Source organism: Sceloporus occidentalis, unplaced genomic scaffold, assembly GCF_023333645.1.
Source record: "Sceloporus occidentalis isolate IW3139 unplaced genomic scaffold, rSceOcc1.0.p SCAF_3, whole genome shotgun sequence".
In the NCBI taxonomy this organism is placed as follows: domain Eukaryota; kingdom Metazoa; phylum Chordata; class Lepidosauria; order Squamata; family Phrynosomatidae; genus Sceloporus; species Sceloporus occidentalis.
Window position 1 is genome coordinate 180255831 of NW_028316983.1, and position 13918 is coordinate 180269748.

The window sequence follows — 13918 nt, forward strand, 5'->3', positions numbered from 1 at the left end:
GCTTTTAATAAGCTTTTAAACCTATTTTCCTGCCACTGAAATTAGTCCTTCCTCTGCTAAAAACTGCTGATTTAACTGCTCTTTAATGATCCTGGTGTGCAGCTAATCCACAGAGGGAATGAGAGTGGAGTGGCATGAAAAAGCTTTCCTCAAGTCACCTATGTCAAGGTGCCTTGCCCAGGACTGTGACTGGAGTGAAGTGGATGTTCATTTGCTGTGAACACTTAACCTCTGGCTTTCTCTTACAAGATTACAAACAAGACAACCCTTGAACAGAGGTAATTTGCTATGTAAACATTTATTCACTCAGAAATTGACTTGTGCTACCTATCTCATTATAAAGGTACAGCTGTGAATTTATATATACAGTCATCACAGTATTGTCATTCTAAACACAACAGTGGTTTTTCACTATGCACAGATACAAGGTTTTGATCTGTCTAAATCTGCATGCCTAAAATGAAGCAGAAGGTTGTTAATATTATAAAGGAACATTAAGTTTATAGAAAAATATTATTTCACTACTCTTTGGTGACTAATGAAATGTGTGTGTGTGTGTGTGTGTATCACATTTCAAAATGATACTATCAAATTATTTTATTTTTAAGTTTTAGTTTAATAAGCGCTCCTCCATATAATATACCATAAATGCAGTTGCACATGCCAACACATGTAATAATAACATGTACAATGGTATATAAAACTATTCCCACCAGCCCCTAGGCTTTGGCAGATCTTTTAAAGCCCTCTCTCTCTCTCTCTCTCTCTCTCTCTCTCTCTCTCTCTCTCTCTTTAAGTCAACAGTTTTCTGAGGTTTGTAGTCATAATATGTTGAACAATCTCAAGGTTTGGTGGTGGAGGATTGGCATTAGACAAGATACACTCAGTGGGTCTACTTCTCTCTTGCCACTGTTGCCCAATAATTTCTATTATCCCTCTGGGTCTAATTTATAGCACTGCACTGTTATCATGCTGACAGCCAGCATGGTATGGTTGTTTGAGCCTTAGGATTGCCTTAAGTCATAAACGACTTGAATTCACAGAACAACAAATTACCCTGCTTGTTTGAAACCCATATCTCTATTCAATATTCAACCCAATTTTCCATATTCAGCCCTTCAGAAACATGAATGGCAAGGGAAATTCATTCTAAGGGAAACTTCCTTTTGTAGCCCCAGCAATACGCTTTCAGAGAAGGCTGCTGCCAACCTGGCACATCTAGACCAGATATTCACATATTTTACCAAAACACAAAGAAACCTATTATGAATAACATTAGGAACTTAAGCCTAGATAACAGAGTGCCTAGATAGTAAAATATAGTGGGCAGTAAGATGCATGGGTGGAAGAAACAGACAGAAGGTTAGAGCTTTCCTTTACTAGATTTTACTAGAGAATTTTTTTTTTAAAAAAAAGGAAAACAGGAAGATTACTGAAGACATGCCTAAGCAGCAAGAAGATATGGGCAGAGGGAAAAGTAAGTCGTAGTGAGCCAGATGCAGCTGTAAAGTTATGTTTCTGTTTATGATGAGGAAAGGAGGGGTAAGTGAGTGAACCTGAAAAGAAGAGAACAGAAATTGGGGGTTTATGGAAGGGATATATATTGAAATCCTATCTTTATAATTTCTATTAGAAACCTGTCCGAGGAGAAGAAAGTGAGATTCCTTAATGCCAAGGACAAGTCAAATAGAGCAGGGGCCCAGGCCAACCCAGTTCTTGTAATGGAGCGATGGAGATTATCACAAGATGGCCAATTCCGCAATAATCACGGCAATGAAAATAAAAAGCAACACTTGCACTATACTGTGGAACCTCACTTTACGTGGGGGATCTGTTCTGGAACCCCCTGCTTAAGGCGAATTCCGCCTATGCTTGAGCCCCATTATATTGAATGGGGCTTGTGCACATAAGGAGTGAGTGCACTGTAGTTCTCGATGTTATCTCACTAGTCGCACAATCGCACAATTAAAAGCAATATCACAATAGAGTTTCGCTCACATCTATAAATGAATTGTTATCAAATCATAAATAATAGTTTTGTGCAGGCGCCGTTTTGGCACGACGGCACATGTCCAAAAACCCTGTTTCTAGCCAGACAAAATAAAGACAGTAAAAAAAAAAATGCTTCAGCACTTTCCACGGTTAACTAACCTGCACCCCATAGCCCGAAGGAAGACTGAACTCCACAGCAAAACTGTTCCTGGCAATGAGAATGGATTCTGATCATCACAATGCATTCTAGGTATTCCTACTTGCTTCTGCAATAGCGGTAATGAAACGCGATTCACTATCAGACTATCGCAATCATGCTTCATTCCTGCTATCATGAATGAATTCATGGGACTTCCCCGTGAATGCTTTGTTGCTGGATTCACGGATGAACTCCTGAATGATCCCAGTATCATGTGATAATCTTCCCCTACCAAAACAGAATGCTGTCAATAGCAAGTTCATCTGGGAGAAAAAAGTCTTTTCAGATTAAAGGGTGTATATGCAGTACTCTCTTTTAGGGGGGGAAGGAAGATTATTGATGTGAACAGCATGGTGTAGTGGTCTGAGTGTTGGACTATGACTCTGGAGACCAGGGTTCAATTCCCTGCTTGGCCATGAAACTGACTGGGTGACCTTGGGAAAGTCACATGATCTCAACTTCGGAGGAAGGAAATGGCAATCCTCCTCTCAACAAATCTTCCCAAGAAAACCCCATGATAACTTCACCTAAGAGTCACTATATGTTGGAAACGACTTGAAGGCACACAACACATAAACACAGGTGACTGACTCTAGATGAATGTATATGGATTCTAATTGGAAAGCCACATAACTGCACAGGGTTCTCAAACAGAAAAATCATCAATGGTAGGATGGAATCCTTTTGGACAGAAATAGTTTCTGTGTTTGGTGGTTGCTTTTTGCTTTTGTTTTTTGATTTTGTGTTTCCAAAAACTCCCTCAACTCATGAAAAGAGGGGCAGGATTTTTTCCTATGCATACAAGAAATGTTACACTCTGCATTTAGATGACTAGTCATGGCTTGCCAGCTTTTGCCTGCTAGTTATCAAATTCAGATAGGAAATTAGGGGTCTAAGTTGACAGTCTGCACACTATGAGCACATGTTCGGTTTGCCTGGGATCTTTCAAACACATTTTTAATGAATAGACTGAACTCTTGAAGGAATAGATTGAACCAATTTGGTTTTGGAGTATAAAGACATAATCTAAACTGATTAGAACAGAACCAGAGATCTAGAAAAAATATATGGGAAAAAAGTTTTTGCAATGAGCGTATAAGGAAAATATCAAGGTGTGATGTGGAAAAGAAGTAGGGGACCTGGGCTTTGCTCACTGACAATTCTGTCATGCAATTTGGGACACAAATACCACCAGTACCCTCAAATCCCAATTGGGAAAGATTTTTCTGAAGTCACTGAAATTACACAGTCAATTATCTCCTGCATCTCTTTATATGTTTGCTAGATGCAGCTGTCAGTAGCAGATTGGTGAAATCTGTGGTGAGGGTTTGAGTATTTGTTGATTGCCCTTTCTTTTCATTTACCACTTTTTTGTGTGTAGCTGAATAGCCTAACCTAACTTTCTGTTTTCATTTCTTGTTAATTTGTTAATAGGAGTACAATCTCTCCATGAGTTTATTTGTACTGGTATTTTGGGTAACTTATTCCACCCCTCCTTACCTCTTATTGTTGTAAGGTGTCTATTTTGCTTTCTCAGTGTGATACATTTTGAAAAATTACCGCACTAGTTCTTCCATCTTTTGTATCTATGTACATTTTTGGTCTGCTAACAAATACATTTAATTATTTCATAATGTACTACTACCACTATCATGACTACCACTATTATCACTACTACTGCTGCTGCTTTTATTTGAATTCATATTCTGAAGCAGTAGAAATACTATCAATTTATTGCCCCGACATTTAATTAGTTGTGGGTGCATATACACTGTGGCTCCATCCTACAGAATCCTGGGATCTATAGTTTTGTGAGGCACCAGACTCTTTGGCAGAGAAGGCTAAAGACCTTTTAAATCCCACATTTTTACAGGATGAAGCTACAGCAATTAAAAGGTGGCATTATTTCTACAAGGTATATGCACCCTTAATCAATCATGTGATATCTCTGTTGAAGCAATACATGCTGCCTGTAAGGATAGAGGGAGGCAGTAAGACTTGTAAAGGCTCAGGTGCTAGTAGCAAATAAAAGTCTACTTCCAATGCAAGGAGGCCTCTACTTGATCCTTAAGATCATGGAGAGGTGCAAGGATGCAGTAGCACCACCACCATGAGAGAAGCATCCTTAGAGGACAAGTGATCTGGGTCACCCACATTAAAGGCAGAGCATTCAGTGTGCCACTTTGAGGTTGAAGCAAATCCTAGGAATGCTATCTACATTCACCATAGACAACAAAATAGCAATGGTAAATGACCTGAGCTTTGCAGCACCAAGCCAGTGTTGCTCAGAATTGGACAGAGAAAGCAGGAACCAGAGGATAGGAATATGAAGTGGAGATTCTCCTGGTAGAGGCAATTCATATTCTCTACTCCCTGCCATAAGCAAAGAACATTAGGCAAATATGGACTAGATGGGATTGGAGGCTGTGAGGATGTTTTCAGTGCCACCTCAAATTGCCAACTATGACAAGGGGAAACAGGGAGAAAGCAGGAGGTAGGGCTTCCCATCTGCCCTACACAAAGGAACTCTACTCTTCCCAGAAGGCACCTCGCTCCCTCTCTGCCTCTGAGGGAAAGCACAGGTAGGGCTTCCCATCTGCCCTACACAAAGGAACTCTACTCTTCCCAGAAGGCACCTGGCTTCATTTCTGCCTCTGAGGGAAAGCAGGAGGTAGGGCTTCCCATCTGCCCTACACAAAGGAACTCTACTCTTCCCAGAAGGCACCTGGCTTCATCTCTGCCTCTGAGGGAAAGCAGGAGGTAGGGCTTCCCATCTGCCCTACACAAAGGAACTCTACCTTTCCCAGAAGGCACCTGGCTCCATCTCACTCTCCTGCTGGTCCCAGAATTCTCCACAGGAAGAAGGACAAGTGCTCCCTGGAAGAACTTCCTGCTTGCATCGGACTCGTCCCCAGAAGGACTGAGCTGGCAATATTATTATTGTTTTTGTCATTATTGTTATTGTTGTTGTTGTTGACCTTTAATTGTAAAGCCAGCTTCACCTCTTTCTTTCCTCTGTGAACCCCATCCTTCCCATGGCTCGCCACATTTCTCCTAACCTGATCCCCATTCGGCCTCTCCCGGTCTCCCTGCTTCCCTTCCTCTGTTCCCTCTGGAACTGCCGCTCTGCTGCCCCTAAAGCAACAGCAATCCACGACCTTTTTCTCTCCAAATCCCTTAATCTCCTTGCTCTCACAGAAACCTGGCTCCCAGCCCATGATACTGCAACCTCCGCTGCCCTTTCTTTTGGTGGTCTCTCCTTCACCCACACAAGCCGTCCTGAGGGTCGAGGAGGAGGGGTTGGTATCTTGCTATCTAACTCCTGCCAGTTTCAAGTTTTATCTTTTCCCCCCAGCTATCGTTTCTCTTCCTTTGAGTTTCATCCTATTAGACTCTTTTCTCCTCTACAGCTCCGGGTTGCAGTCATCTATCGCCCTCCTGGTTCTGCCACCCAGTTCCTATCTGACTTTGAATCATGGCTGACATTCTTCCTTTCAGATTCAGTCCCCACTCTGATCCTAGGTGACTTCAATATCCACGTTGACGATTCCAATAACCCTACAACATCTCGCTTTAACTCTCTGCTAGCTTCTTTTGGCCTCCAACCACACTCCAACTCTTCAACTCATTCTCTTGGTCACTGTCTTGACCTAGTTCTTGCTGCAAACTGCGCCATTTCTGACTACCTGGCACTTGACTTTCCACTATCTGACCATCATTTAATCTCCTTTGCTCTCACTTATACTCCTCCTCCTCGCCATACTATTCAACGCCTTTTTCGTGATCTTCAATCTGTTGACTCTAACCATCTTGGTCTGACCCTGGATTCATCTCTCTCTTCCCTAAATCTCGGGGATTCTGCTGATTCAGCTATGTCTTTATTTAACTCCACTCTTTCCTCAACTCTTGACCATTTTGCCCCTGTCTCTGTACGCACTTCTTCCTCTAAGACTAGGCCTCAGCCCTGGCTTACCCCCAACATTAAGTTTCTCCGGTCCTGCTCTAGAGCGGCCGAACGTCTTTGGAGAAAGTCCAAAGAGTGGGCTGATTTTATCCATTTCAAATTCGTTCTTTCGTCCTTCTCACGCGCCCTATCTATGGCTAAACAGAATTATTACAAATCATTGATCTCTGCCAATGAGAGGTGCCCGCAGCGTTTGTTCTCCACCTTCAACTCTTTGCTTAAACCTCCCTCTCCTCCTGTCTCTTCATCTTTCTCTCCTAATGACTTTGCTAACTATTTCATCTCTAAGATTACCACTATTCGCTCTGAGATAGTCCCTCCTGATTCTTCTTCTGCTCTTAATCTTCTATCGCCTTCGCCTAACAAATTTAATCTTCTATCGCCTTCGCCTAACAAATTTTCTGTCTTTCCTCCTGCCTCCTTGGATGAACTCTCTACACTTCTGAACTCTTCCAAACCTGCTACCTGTCCTCTTGATCCTATTCCTACTCGTCTTCTAATCTCTATAGCTCCCTCCTTTCTGCCCTCGCTTCTCCATATCTTCAATCTCTCTCTCTCTACAGGCTCCTTCCCTTCGGACTTCAAACATGCTCTCATTTCCCCAATTCTGAAAAAACCTTCTCTTGACCCCTCCTCTTTGTCTAGCTATCGTCCGATTTCTCTTCTCCCCTTTCTTTCTAAGGTTTTGGAACGGGTTGTTTATTCACGCTGTCTCAAGTTTCTCGAAACCAACTCCATCCTTGATCCCTATCAGTCTGGTTTCCGCCCAAGGCATTCCACAGAGACAGCTCTCACAAAGATCTCGAATGACCTTTTACAGGCCAAGGCTAATGGCCTTTACTCTGTTCTCATTCTTCTCGATTTGTCTGCAGCCTTCGACACTGTTGATCACTGTCTCCTAATTGACATACTCTCTGACCTTGGGTTCTCAGACTCTGTTCTCGACTGGTTTAGATCTTACTTGTCCGGCAGATCTTTTGCAGTAGTTGCAGGGGGTCAGACTTCTTCTCCTGTTCCCTTATCTGTTGGAGTTCCCCAGGGCTCTGTTCTGGGTCCCCTTCTGTTTTCTCTCTACACACTGTCCTTAGGAAAACTCATCAGCTCTTTTGGTTTTTCCTACCATCTGTATGCTGATGACACCCAGCTGTATCTTTCTGCCCCTGACCTTTCTCCAAGGCTTGAACAGCAAGTCTCGTCTTGCCTTACAGCTGTCTCACAGTGGATGCGCCATCGGCGGTTGAAGCTCAACATGTCCAAGACGGAGCTTCTTGTCTTTCCTCCTAAGCCCAACCTTCAACACTCCTTTTCTGTCTCTGTGGACAACATTTCCATTCAACCAGTCCAGCAAGCCCGCAGTCTTGGCTTTATCTTTGACTCTTCTCTGTCGTGTATCCCTCAGATCCAGACCACAGCCAAGGCTTGTAGATTCTTTTTGTACAATATTGCCAAAATCCGACCATATCTCTCCGCCTCTACTGCCAAGATCCTGGTCCATGCCCTAGTGATCTCACGTCTTGATTACTGTAATGTCCTCCTGGCTGGACTTCCTCTTTCTCACCTCCGTCCTTTAATCCCTGCCCAGCATTCAGCTGCACGCATTATCACTTCCACCCACCGCTCTGACCACATCTCTCCTGTGTTGGCATCCCTTCACTGGCTCCCTCTCCCTTTCCGCATTCAGTATAAGCTCCTGCTGTCGACATTCAAAGCCCTCCATGGACTGGCCCCTCCTTACTTATCAGACCTTCTTTCTCCTCACCTTCCCACTCGGGCCCTCCGTTCTGGTAGTCAAGGGTTCCTGTCTCAGCCCATGATTTCCTCTGCCCCATCCCGGATTCGCCCCTTTTCACTTGCTGCCCCTCACTCCTGGAACCTTCTTCCCCCACAAGCAAGAGTCATCGCTTCTTTAACCAGCTTCAAAACGGAGTTGAAAACCATCCTGTTCAGAGAAGCCTTCCCAGACTTCGCATAATTGTTGCTTACTATCCGATGTTCTGTTGTTGACTGTTTATTGATCCATTTCCTGTATTGCTATGTACTGTATATGTATTATCCTACTTGTGAGTATGTATTTTCCCTGGATAATGATTAACCTTCCATTTTGAAGCCAAGCCCTCCCTCCTGTCCATCTGCCTTGGTCCAGGCCTCGGAGGTTGAGAGGAACTGCTGGACCTCTTACCCTTTCCCGTCACCACTCCCTTCTCCCTCTGTGTCATGTCTTTTTAGATTGTAAGCCTGAGGGCAGGGAACCGTCTAACTAAAAAGATTGCATGTACAGCGCTGTGTAAATTTACAGCGCTTCATAAATAAAGGTTAATAATAATAATAATAATAATATCAGGGATATTTAAACAAAATATTTTTTAAAAATCCTCTTCTCACCCCCCTTTCTTCTGCTGAGTTACTGAATTCCATAGGTTTGTCTGCCAGAAGAATACAGCAAAGTCATTCTCTTCTTGAGCAAATTGTTATTTGATAATGATGATGATCACCATCATATATAATATTTAGTTAAATTTCATCAGACACAGTTGAGCAATGCTTTATGTCTGACATCCTGTTTTAAGAAGAAAGAAACTTCTGAAGATTAATGCTTTGCCTCTTTACTTGTCTGTCTGCCTTTACAAAACATTAATCCTGCTCCTTTGTCTTTCCCCTTCTTTGGAAACATTTGGAGAAGGGGAGATAAACTTTAGAGGTACCTAGCACAAGGGCCCTGAAGTGAGCTGTGTGAAATTTGGCTGGGGTAATCCATTTTTATGTGTAACAAGTCTCTAAATTTCATCAGATAAGTGAAAATGAAGAAACAAAGTTGCAGTACATTAATTTTGGTTTCCCATTACAGGTAACGAGCAATCTAGATTTTTGTATCTCAATTTGGATTTGGGGTGTGAATTGAACCAGATCTGGATTGATTCAGACAAAACTGATTCTAGATCCAAATCAGTGGGTGGGACTCCAAACTGAAACCAGAAACCCTGTGCACAATCCCAGAGAGAACAAAATGACAGTTGCACTGATTCTCTCTTATAATATTGTACATTACTCTTTATTACAATAAATAATTGTTACATACATTACTACACAAATAATAATAAAAGAATTAGGTTTTATACTATGGAATATATTACAATATAATCCAAACACACTTCAGTACAAAAATCTTCTCAGGACATCATAAAAGAAGGTTAAGCAAGTGGAAGATAGTCTCTAAAGAGATTATTGCATTAGTTTCGCTGCCAGGATAGACCTGGGATGTAACTTTCTTTTGGCAGATCTTATCACATTCACCCATCTCCGGGCAGTATACAGGCCATATACAACCCGGGCTTCTCTCACAGCTTTTCAAGAATGGGATTATCCCATGTTTGAAAAGATGTGGGACAAGCCCTGAGAAGCCCAGGTTGCATACGGGCTGCATACTGCCTGGCGATGGGTGAATGCGACAAGATCTGCCTTAAGAAAGTTCCATCCCAGGTCTATCCCGGCAACGAAGCAAATGCGATAATCTCCTAACTCATTATCTCCCAACTGGTGCCTCTAGATGTTTTAGACTAGTATGAGGCCTCACTAATAGGCATGTTTGTTGGGTCTAATGGGAGCTATCTGTCCAATAATGTCACTGCTTGCTTTGCAGGAAGAGACAACTGAATGGGCAGCAACAACAAATAGGCAAAGAAAGAATGGGCCAGGGCTGCAGGGTAGGGTTCACCAACTCTTGAAGCCCTCATTGCTACTTTGATTCATTATTTCCTGACAATGTTTATTTGCAACTCTGACTGTTACACAATATATGAAGGGCTGATATAACAAACTATCCTGTGTTTCATGGTGTACTCAAACCAGTGTTCCCATGATATCTTAATTGTTTCACAGAGGAGGTACCAGCCATATTCATTCCACCATCCATTCTGCACTATATTCTTTATTGCTATAGCTCCACAGTTTCTCACAGAAACGGCTGCACATTTATGAGATATAAGTAGGATTGCCATAATTCTCTACTAAAAATCGGGACAAAATGTAGGACAAAATTTAGACCAAAATATAAGACAATTGTAGGATAAAATTTAGCCCAAAATGTAGGACATTTAAGAAAAATTGAGGACCTTAAATGTGCTACATTTTTGGCTAAATTTTATCCTACAATTGTCCTATATTTTGGTCTAAAATTTGTCCTACATTTTGTCCCTGTTTTTAATAGAGAATTATGGCAACCCTAAGCATAAGTATTTTCAAAACTAGTCCAGACCAGTTTCTACTGGTCCAGACCAGCTTCCACTTGGCCATGGAAACCCATTGCTTGACCTTGGGTGCTCTCTCAGTCTCGGAGGATGACAATGACAAACCCCCTCTGAACAAACCTTGCCAACTAGGGTCAGCCTAAGTTGGAAATGGCCTGAAGACATACAGCAACAACAGGTCTGTTGAAGGTACATTATTCCACCATTGATTTCTGTAAAGCGCTCTACATGGGGCTACCCTTGTACCAAGTTCGGAAGCTTCAACTGGTTCAAAATCCTGCAGCCAGATTGGTCACCGGTTCGTCCACACCTGTTTTAAAGTCTCTTCACTGGCTGCCAATCAGCTTCTGGGCACAATACAAGGTGTTAGTTATTACCTTTAAAGCCCTAAATGGCTTGGGCCCGAGTTACTTGTGGGAGTGCCTCTCTGTACACAATCCGCCCCACACTCTCAGAATAACTGGAAAGAATGTGTTATAACATCAATCAACTAGGCTCATATCGACCTCCAAAAAAACCTTTACAGCAGCTACTCCAAAGTTGTAAAATGGTCTTCCGGAAGCGATCCGTCTTCTTACCTCCTTGGAAGCGTTTAAGAGGGCACTTAAGACGGATCTCTTCCGATGGGCTTACCCATCTGACTTTATGTAAGAAACATCTTCTGACCATTGTATAACCTCATTGCATTGCCACTGATGATGAGTTAGTTTTTAAAATTAATTGTTATTAATTTTACTGATGTGTTTTTATATGTATTTTAAGTATTGATGTATGTATTTTAGTAGACTGTAATCCCTCCTTGATCCATCTGAGAGAGGCAGGAAAATATAAATAAACAACAACAATAATAATAATAATAATAATAATAATATTTAAAGAGAGAGCACATTAATTTTACATGTTCATTTTTAATAATAACAATACTGATCCAAAGTTCAAGGTGTTCTGGATGAGGGTTAGTAAAACAGCCTTTCCTTCTGCTTGTCAAACCTAGTGTTCAGTGTATTGGAGAGGTCAAAACAGTCTGTAGGGAAAGGATAACTACTACACCAGAGAACTGAAGATTGCCTATTATGCACTATTTAGCACAGGCTTTGTTTTTTTCTTTCCTGAAAAAAAAAAAAAAAGCTTTCTGAAATCTTTTTTTTTTTTTAAGTATATGCTGGTGTGAAACAGATGGGCCAAAAGGACTTTGGTGGGATAGCTACAGCACCATTTGTGCCAGGGTCAAAGTGACTGTATGCACCCAGTCCTGATTTGGGTGACTACTGCAGTCCTGAACTAGGCCACTGAAAAGGAGGGGATTTTTCCACCTTTTTGGCCCAGTTGTTTTTGCAAGATGCAATGACAGCGCGATTTCCAGCCACATTCAGGGGGTGCATCATCTAAACGCTACATCCCGAACATGGCTGGAAACCACATCATTTGGCATGTCTATGTACAAAGCCAATTGGATATTTCTTATAGAGTGTTCCCAACCAATGTTTCCTTCTTTAATAGTTGTAGGGTGAGGGAGTGTGTATGGGGAAAAGGAGACAGAAGTGGTGAAAAAACATAGGAAGGTTTTGTGAAACTCTTCTCTGACCCCTAAAATTCTATAGACAAGGCAGGATAACTGCATAGAAAATCTTTATCTAGAATCACCTGCATATTATTGAGTACCCAGACTGTTGGGAGCAAATTAGCTTACTTGCTAATTAGCTTAATTGCTGTTCACCGCTATGATCTTTAGAATAGCAGTATATAAATAAAACAAATTATTATTATTATTATTATTATTATTATTGTGTTGATTGGTTTAGCGTTGGTTTAGCTACCTATTTAGTTAGTGTTAACTGAGGCATAATCTAAAGCTGTGGTTCCCAAACTTCGGTCCTACAGATGTTTTAGACTTCAGCTACCAGAATCCCTAACTGTTGGCCAAGCTGGCTGGGACTTCTCACAGATGAAGTCCAAAACACCTGGGGGAGAAAAGTTTGGGAATCACTGATCTAGAACCTTTTAGCATGATGATGCTGTGTCCCCCCCCCCCCCACACACACACATTTTCAATGTGAATTAGTATTTACAAGAATGGAACAGCATTTCTGAAACAAGAATGGAACAGCATTTCTGAAACTACAAAATAACCAGCTACACTGCCAAGACTTTCAAAGAACTTGGTGAGCACAGAATTTCCATATTTTTAAGAAGTTATTACAGATGGAGTCTCCCTTATCTGGAATTCCAATTTCTAAAAAATTCCAAAAACAAAATCTCTTTTCATTGATGGCTGAGACAGTGACATTTTTGCTTTCTGATGGGTCAAGGTACACAAACTTTGTTTCACACACAAACTTATTAAAATATTGTATAAAATTCCCTTCACACTATATGTATAAGGTGTATATGAAACATAAATGATTTTTGTGTTTAGACTTTGGTCCTATCTGCATGATATCTCCATTTTGTACATATATGCAAATACAGGTATTCCAAAAATAAAATAAAAATCCAAAATTCAAAACGACTCTGGTCCCAATCATTTTGGATAAGACAGCCTCAATTGCATTCCCCATTTCACAAAACTACCTACTTCCAATTAAACATGTATGCTGCTGCGCTGTAGTATAAAAGCATCCGTCCACCTTGTCTTACCTCAAACCCACAACAGAGCACAGTTCAATGGCATAAGGATGAGGCAAATCTCAAAGCAGCAATTGAAACAGGTAATGTATCAGAAACACCATTAGGTTTTCCGCATTGTTACAATCGTAATCAATTAAGTTATGACTTCAGTTCTAGTAAAAGGAAATACAGTGGCCCCTTGTTATCCACTGTGGTTTGGTTCCAGGAACCCCTGTGAATAACAAAATCCATGTATTCTCAAGTCCCATTAAATACAATGGCATAGCAAAATGGTGTCCCTTATATAAAATGGAAAAATCAAGGTTTGATACTTTTTTGAATATTTTCAAGCCATGGATGTTTGAATCTGTGTATAAAAAATCCGTGGATAAGGAGGGTCAAATGTAATTAGAAATAACTAGTCATTTCTAACTAGTCATTAGCTCTCTGGTAGAAGCCCAACTTTAAACAGGACCTTGCTTTCTGGATCCTGAACCAGATTTGAGGCATTTGTCTGTTGTTACCGAGGAAACTGATCCCTCCCCTATATTCATATTCCACAACAACTGAGCAAAATGTTTCTAAGCATAGTTGAGTACATGGGATTTTAGGGAAAGTGCGAGGTCAGTGGGCCTTATACCTTATAAACAACTAAAAGTTTCTATCTGACCTGCATTAAAGACTTGATTTTTCTTTTAAATGGTGAACAAGTTTCTGATAATGTATAAAAAAACCTCTCTGCATGGCTAACAAACATGGCTTTCTCCAGTATGTGCAGAATGTATAAGGTATCTGAAATTCAGCAGTATCAAATTATTTTGTTTTCAAAACCTCTGGAAGCATTACCATATATACTCAATTATAAGTCGACCTCAGGTATAAGTCGAGGGTAGGTTTGGGTGCTAAAATAAT

The 13918-nt window shown here is 41.2% G+C and overlaps 1 protein-coding gene and 1 long non-coding RNA gene across 3 annotated transcripts in view; one reads left to right on the forward strand and one right to left on the reverse strand.

The window, feature by feature from the left end:
- Nucleotides 1-13918, forward strand: part of LOC149317173 (uncharacterized) — a 139894-nt gene that overhangs the window by 107949 nt on the left and 18027 nt on the right. The gene's annotated exons all lie outside the window — the stretch shown is intronic.
- The window catches only part of CDH7 (cadherin 7), a 177187-nt gene that overhangs the window by 67027 nt on the left and 96242 nt on the right, over nucleotides 1-13918 (reverse strand). The gene's annotated exons all lie outside the window — the stretch shown is intronic.